The sequence below is a fragment of the Lotus japonicus genome, chromosome 1, assembly GCF_012489685.1.
Source record: "Lotus japonicus ecotype B-129 chromosome 1, LjGifu_v1.2".
Classification (NCBI taxonomy): Eukaryota; Viridiplantae; Streptophyta; class Magnoliopsida; order Fabales; family Fabaceae; genus Lotus; species Lotus japonicus.
This window is the reverse complement of record NC_080041.1, coordinates 35,183,600-35,191,434: the sequence shown is the minus strand read 5'-3', so window position 1 is coordinate 35,191,434 and position 7,835 is coordinate 35,183,600. Positions and strand designations below refer to the sequence as shown.

Sequence of the window (7,835 nt, the reverse complement as noted above, 5' to 3'; positions counted from 1 at the left end):
AGACACTTTACGAACAGAAATACGCCTCCACACACCATGAATTGTAAGAGAACTATTCCTCTGCTAGAGCTTAACATGGCACATCCGCATCACCGCTGCCTAGCATCCTCAACTTGAGCGCCCCATTGAGAACCTGCAAATGCAAATACAAAAAAAGAAAGAAAACGCTGTTGGGATTCAGCATAAACCCCCCTTTCAACCAGGGTTCCAATCAACGTGAACACCACACCCACAAAGGCTCGTTACGATCACAGCCTGTCTTGGCCAAGAAATCAGGTTGACAGTTAATCTCCCTGAAAACATGATAGATCCGAAGGCACTCAACCTCGTTACGCAATATATCAATCATATGGAGATCATTAAGAAGCTTCCATGGACGATTGGCCCTCTTGCTCACCCACCCCACCGCGAGCGTTGAGTCACTCTCCACCACCACACGACTGAGTCCAAACTCCTTACTGAACTCCAGAGCCGTTCGAATGGCCTTGACCTCCGCCTCATACGCAAACACCACACCAAGAGACATGGAAAAGAAACCACGAATCTCCCCCGTGGCATCCCGCACCACCCCACCGATACCCCCCATGCCCGGGGCACCCCTTGCTGCGCCATCCACGTTCCACTTAAGAATTCCTTCTGGCGGGCAAGTCCACACGTCCTGTCGACATCGCTCCACTCGCTGACCCACCGTAACCGCACCAAAATTTTGAAGGAAATCACACAAACTAAAGGAGCAATGAGGTTTCCCCGCTTTAATCCACCAATACATACGTGTTATGTGAATATCCCACACAGTTTCAACTGAAACCTCTTCCCCCTTAAAAATTAAACCATTACGTGCCATCCAAACAGACCAAGCCAGGGCATACGGTATCAACCTCCACAAAACCAAGTCCGACCCCTTCCTGAGTGAATCCCATTCCTTCAACAGTGACAAAATAGATGCTGGTACACACCACACAACTCCTTCCCGCAGTAAAACTTTGCTCCATAGCACCCATGCAAATTTGCATACCAATATCAAATGTGTCACTGATTCCTCTGCTTGGCCACACAACACACACACTGCTTCGGCGTCAACTAAAACCCCCCGATTATGCAAGTTCACCATGACTGCCACCCTATTCTCAGCTGCCTGCCACAAGAATAAGACAACCTTTTGGGGCGCAAGCTTCTTAACACATGATGGCACCACCCAACTAGGAGGACCATATAACTGAAGTTCAACCTCCATACAAAACGTCTTCACTGTGTACCTCCCGTTGGTGTCTCCCAACCATATTAACGAATCCTTCTCCCTACTAGGCACCACACCATTGCACCGAGCAATAAGTTCATCATAAACCTGCTCTTCCCACCCAAAAAATCGTCTCCGAAAACCCAGGTTCCATTCCCAACCCAAATTCGAAAATACACCTGCCTCCGACACCATTATATCTTGATTCGACGCCATAGCATAAAATCTAGGGTAAAGCACTGCTAGCGTTTTAGACGCCACCCACGGATCCCGCCAAAAGCTAATACGCAATCCATCCCCCACCACACAAAAGCATTGATCCCTGAAGGTTTTTCCAAGCACACTATCCTCAAGAACCACGTTGACAATATCAAACATATAACGGGATGGATGTCGCAACCCCTCAAGCACCCGATGCAGGACCAAGGGAATGGAATTTAATCCATACTTTGCACATAAAACTCTTCTCCATAGAGCCTCAGGTTCTTGACCAAACCGCCATGCCCACTTTAACAACATAGCCTTGTTTCTAAACTTCAAAAATTCCACACCCAACCCCCCAATCTCCTTTCCCTTACAAACTTGCTCCCATGCCACCCAAGCAATTCTCCTCCCCCCACCAGATCTACCCCAAAGAAAGCACCTCATCAGTTTCTCAATATCTGCCACCACTCCAAGTGGTGCTTTGTATACTGCCATATGATATATGGGAATGGCACTAGCAACAGAACGTAGTACCACCAACCTCCCACTGAGGGACACCGAGTTGGACCCCTAAGAGGCCAGCGCAACCCTCACCTTTTCAATCACTGGAGCCCAAAAACCCCTCCTACGTGGATCACCCCCCAAAACCGAACCCAGGTATGGCAATGGAAGTGTCCCCACCACCACCCCAAGCTCCACCGCTAATTGGTTTACTATTGCAGAATCCACATTACACCCAACCAACTCTGATTTCGCATAGTTTAACTTCAAGCCAGACCCCCATAGAAAAGCTGTCATAACATCAAAGAGCTCCTCCATCTGAGCACACTCAGGATCACAAAAAACTAGTGTATCATCTGCAAACTGCAGATGATTAAGACAAACACCTGGACCCAACACAACCCCGCAAGGTCTCTCACGAATAGCTAACCGATTCCACATTACTGATAAACCTTGAACACACAAATTAAAGAGCAATGGGGATAGGGGATCCCCTTGCCTGAGGCCCTTTTCAATTTCAAAAAACTCTGTGGGCGACCCATTCACAAGTACTGCCAGAGTAGCGGTGGACACACATGAATGAATCCAGCATCTCCAGCGAGGTCCAAACCCAAGGTCCTCCATCATATTCATCAGAAAATCCCATTCTATATTATCATACGCCTTTGCAAAATCTAATTTCAAAAGAAATCCACCACGACCACTGCTCAGCATAGTATCCACTACCTCATTACCAATTAAAAGACAATCTGCTATTTGACGACCCTTAGTGAATGAGAACTGATTCTCAGACAACAAATAAGGCATCACTCCTTGTAGGCGAGCAGCCAACACTTTTGCAAGCAATTTATAAATGCTCCCAATAAGACTAATCAGTCTGTAATCCGTCACCATCTCTGGGGTTTGTCTTTTTGGTATTAGTGCAATAAAACCAGCATTGAGACCCTTCACCAGCTTCCCCCCCTCATAAAACTCCTCAAACATCTGCATGATTTCCTCCTTAATCAAATGCCAAAATTCCCTGAAAAATGTAAAGTTAAAACCATCTGGTCCTGGCCTATGATAATCAAATGATGAACCAAAACTTTTCCTCCACTCTGTTCACTGCATTTTTATATAAACTCTACACTTCACTCTACTCTTTTTAAATTTTGCCATAGAATATTAGAAAGTAGAAACGGTCACAAAATAATAAAGTGATACTTTCCGTCACAAAAGTTATCATTAAATTAAATTTGTCTATTTTAGCGCTGAAATTGTTTCCATCTCCAAAACTTGTCACTAATACATACAAAATTTAACAAATATTTTTAATTATTGACGAATTTTATAGATGGTAACATAAACCATAACTAAAATAGGATGATTTAAATTAGTTCCAACTTTTGCGGCAAAAAACATCTTTTATTTGGATTTTGTGACAAATTCGAACATTCATTCGCAAAAGTTGAAAGAGAGTGAGGTGAAGTGTATATTTCATATAATTAAGAATGAGATCAAGTGCCATTATGACAAACCTTGAAGAACTGAGTGTATTTTATATAAATTATTAGTTTTATCCTTGAAAGATAAAAGGAAATTAAACTAGAACGTGAACAATTTAATTAAATGCTTATAGCAATAACGGTTAATCGCATAAATGTACAAAAAAAGATAGCTCAAGTCGTAAGAGATGGTGGACATATGAGTTGAGAAGAGGAAGATGCAGGGGTCAATCTCTCGATGATGCAATTTTTCTTTCCGATGTAAAAAAAAAGACTTATTTTAAGATTACTTGAGAAACTTGTTAAAAAAAGTTCAAAAGGATGTTATGAATAGATACAATGAGGGTTTATTATTTTTTATACATCAGAAAGATAAATTGCATCCTCCTTGGACCTCCCCCACCCAACCCACATATCTCTTACTCTTACCACTTGAGTTATCATTTGGGGACGTACAATGAGAACTTGTTTATAGGCTGACTAGCTCTTCAGATGCGTTTTATATTTCCATATCAAAAATTCAAACTTTTTGTTTAAGAAAAATTAAGCATACTTGAGTCAACCACTTGTTGAGATCTGTCATTTCATTATTTGAATGTATTTTTTAAATAAATAAATAATACGGGACTTGAAAAAAATTGATATCTAATTTCTAATTAAATCTTTATAGTTTAATTATATTTAATTGAATTATTTTATTTTTACAACTAGATCCTCACGACAATGTTTCACTAAAATTATTTTAAAATACAATACGAGGATGGAAAATTAAAAGAGGATTTTTGTTATATGAGGATTTACAAACGGATCTATCCCAACAAATTCTTCTTCATATACATCACTTAGAGATTGGACCCTAAACTAGATGTTTAAGATGTTTACGATGACTGTCAAAAAAAGATGTTTACAATGCTTGTACATCTAAATTTTTTTTAGAAAGATAAAAGATATATATATATATATATATATATATATATATATATTCATATAGCAAATAGGAAGAGATGAGTACTCTCAAGTCGCGCTATAGCTAAAAAGCGACAAAAAACCAGCCAGATCCAACAAAGGAAAACCAGAAGGCACCCCGAAAAAACACGAAAACATCCCGCAACACTAAAACACCCAAGGAAAAAACCAGCAAAACAAAAAAAAAACACCTCAAGAGGAAAGACCTTGCAACAAAGCCTCACTAAGAGTAAGAACCCTCGTAGAGCCTTATACATATAAATATTATTACAAATTAATATTAGTCATAGAAGTATTATGAGTTTAACTATTTTAATAATCATAAGTTATGCATGTTTTTAAAAATTTGGTGCTTCTTTTATAAATTTAGTGATAAAATAATATTATAAAATAAAAATAGCAGTTTTGAAGCTTTTATATGATGATTTTTAAAATTTATATATGTATATATATAATATAATATTTTATTTCATTGATATTAATATATTCTATACTCAAACAAATGTTAAACATGACAACCACTAAACCTGTAGATCAATTGGCACGTGATTTTTCTAGATTAAGCTCAGATCTCGGATTTGAGTCCCCTATTAATGCAGGTTCAGTTCTATTACCAAATGTTACCTTGAATTTTGATAACAATGTTCACCTTTTGTTGGTGATATTACATTGTCTTTCAGTTTTATATACACTCATTTAAGTAACATATTATGCATTTATCAAAATAAAACATATAAATTTCAATTATCTATATATAATATATTAATAAATTTATGATGTTTATCTCGTTGGTTTCGTTCACCCTAGCAGCTTTGTTATCTTCGTTGCTTCCTCCGTCCCTGGTGCGACTCTGTTGTTCGTTATGGCTGCCGATGGTCGTGATATGGACCTTGGAGGCGAGGAGAGGGATCGAGGCTTCTCTCATTAATGGCAAACCAGAGTCGGACCAGCCGTCAATTTCGCCTTGGCACCGCTGTCCGATTCTTTTGATCCTTTCAACCAAGAACCTGTTGTGAGGAAGAAGAAGAATAACAGAGCCCATATTTAGTTCCTTCTTCCTCTTATATATGCTCATGTTCTCCCTCTAGTTCGAGCAATGCTGCAGCATAAATCTGCTGTGAGAGATAGTGTGTTTACTGATGTGTTGGCTGGGGCTTTTGCTCACGGCTTCTACCTGGTAGCAGATCTGTTTGATGCTGAGAGCAAATGATTATGTAGAGCACGTGTCAGGAATTTGATTGAGTATGGGTTACGCAACATCTACTTCACCTTCTCCAATAGACATGTTGACATCGTCTATGTCATCTCCATGCCGCCGGAACCACCGCCTTCATCTTCGGCCACAAGCCGACACCACTATCTTTTTTACTCTTGCTCTTCAATTTTGTTTTGTTTTTTTTTGTAAATTATGTTTATCTAATTGATTTTGTGTTGCTTGTTTTGTTTGATTCAAATCGTTTTAAAAGGAGGCAGCATTTGCGCGCAGCTGGCAGCGGTTTTTGGAAGCCATACAAAGATGGTCGATTTGCTTGAAAGGGTGTTGACTCTCTTGTTGATGTGTGTACTATTTTTCCTTACTAGGGTTATTTCCCACAGGGTTTTTCCTAGTAAGTTTTTAACGAGACACTGTCTTCAGAGATGATCATCCGAGGGGTAGCAGTGGGAAAGATAGTGATAGGCGTTGCGTTCAACGTTTGGTGGCTATGGTTGTGTTTGACCTTGGTATTTATGTTGTGATAATAACAACTCAAGCTCTGATCACGTTGTTCGGTAAGCTCGTTCGACCAATTCAGTGTACGCATCCTCCAATGGTCGTTACTGTTGGAGTAGGTTTTGAAGTTGTTGTTATTTTCCTTGAAGCTAAGTGCCTAATGTGACTGAGAGGCTCCGCGTTGTTTGCGGTTGTTGCTTGTCGTCGTTGTTTACGATCGTTGTTTGTTGTCGTGTTTTGCGGTCACTGTTTATGGTCGTTGTTTCTGTCGTTGTAATTATTCTTTTGTTGATATGATTTGTGTAAGACCCAAGATTTTAGAATTAAATAAATAATTAATTTCCAACTCACGCATAGGATTATTTGTAAGCGTGAGAGGAACTTGACTTGTGTTTAATGTTTGGATTAATATTATGAAGAAGAAAGTTCAGGAAATGGTTAAGAATAGTTATATAGTCGTTATAGGCTATAGCACGAGTTCATTCACTTCCGCCTTAGGGTGAAAACATTAGTAAACGACTAATTTGCACTTAAAGACACGATGGAAACTAATTCCAAAAATCTTCAGAGAAATGTTAGAACTTCTCTTAATCCTTCCATGTTAAGCGTTTCGATACGAAACCCTGGAATTTACGAACGTCCGATTCTAATTCTCGGAGGTTTGCCGAAACCAAAACCCTGATAGCTCAAGAAACCTAGAATAAACGGTTGATGAAGACTTTTTCTATTCGGAGCTTCAAACGAAGATTCCACACGCGTTCACCCATTTCTTTCGATGTTTCCAATCTTTCTTCAGAAAGAAGTTTCCTCATCCGACATCAACTGCAAAAAGTAGTTTTTCGGGTAAAATAGATTTACACCGACTTTGGATCGTTTGTCTTAATTCCAAGAAACCTATTTTGAGTTCTGAAATTCTGTCGCCATAACCTATCTAAGAATTCACAGAGGATGGCACAGGAGAAATCGGAATCGCGAAATTTTCATTTTTCCGCATTTTCCATTTTCTATAAATAGCTTGAAAAATGAAAAAAAAAAACAAAAATCTCACCAACACACACACCCAAACCCGCGGCCAAGGAGGAAGGAGGAGGAGAAGAGTTTTTCGCCGATTCTTGCCTGATCGTCCCATAGTTCGTTGGTACGCGTAGGCCTCGAGGTACTTATGCTTTTCCTTACCTCTGATCGTAAATTCTGTCGCTTTTCTCTATGTTTTTCTGTGCTCAAAGTTTTGAGCTTTTTGTAAAACTGTCCAAATAACTTGATTTCTCTGTCTAAACTTATTCCCTGCGTGCCCCTGAGCATGTTTAGCGGATTACATTTCGCCGAATCTCGTCGAATCGCCTCCGAACTTCAATTCTGCTCAAAATACCCATTTCTGACAAAGGTTCCGCTTTTTGAGTCAAAAACTCTCGAATGAGCTTAGCGTTAGTAGGATTAGTCGTCATAATCGTCGTTGGTGTCGACCCCATCTAATTTGTTTTTTGAAATTCTGATTTTGAGTTTCCGAGCTAAATATATTGACAAAAATACCCCTGCGACAGTTTTCGACCCGATAATTTTTCTGAGAGTTTCCCTGACCTAAATATCGCCTAAGAATACCTAGGAATTGATTTAGATCGAAGAAAAAGTTCGGAAACCCTATTTTTGAGAGTGGCCGAAACCTATTTGTTAGGGTACCATGTCCAAAAATAATTTTTGGGTCTTTATGACCTGAGCCATTACGTAGCTCTTT

The 7,835-nt window shown here is 39.5% G+C and overlaps 1 pseudogene; it reads left to right on the top strand.

Annotated features, from left to right (window-relative positions):
• Window positions 1-4,903: 4,903 nt before the first annotated feature.
• LOC130733884 (uncharacterized) lies at window positions 4,904-6,516 on the top strand (annotated as a pseudogene).
• The last annotated feature ends 1,319 nt before the right edge of the window (window positions 6,517-7,835 follow it).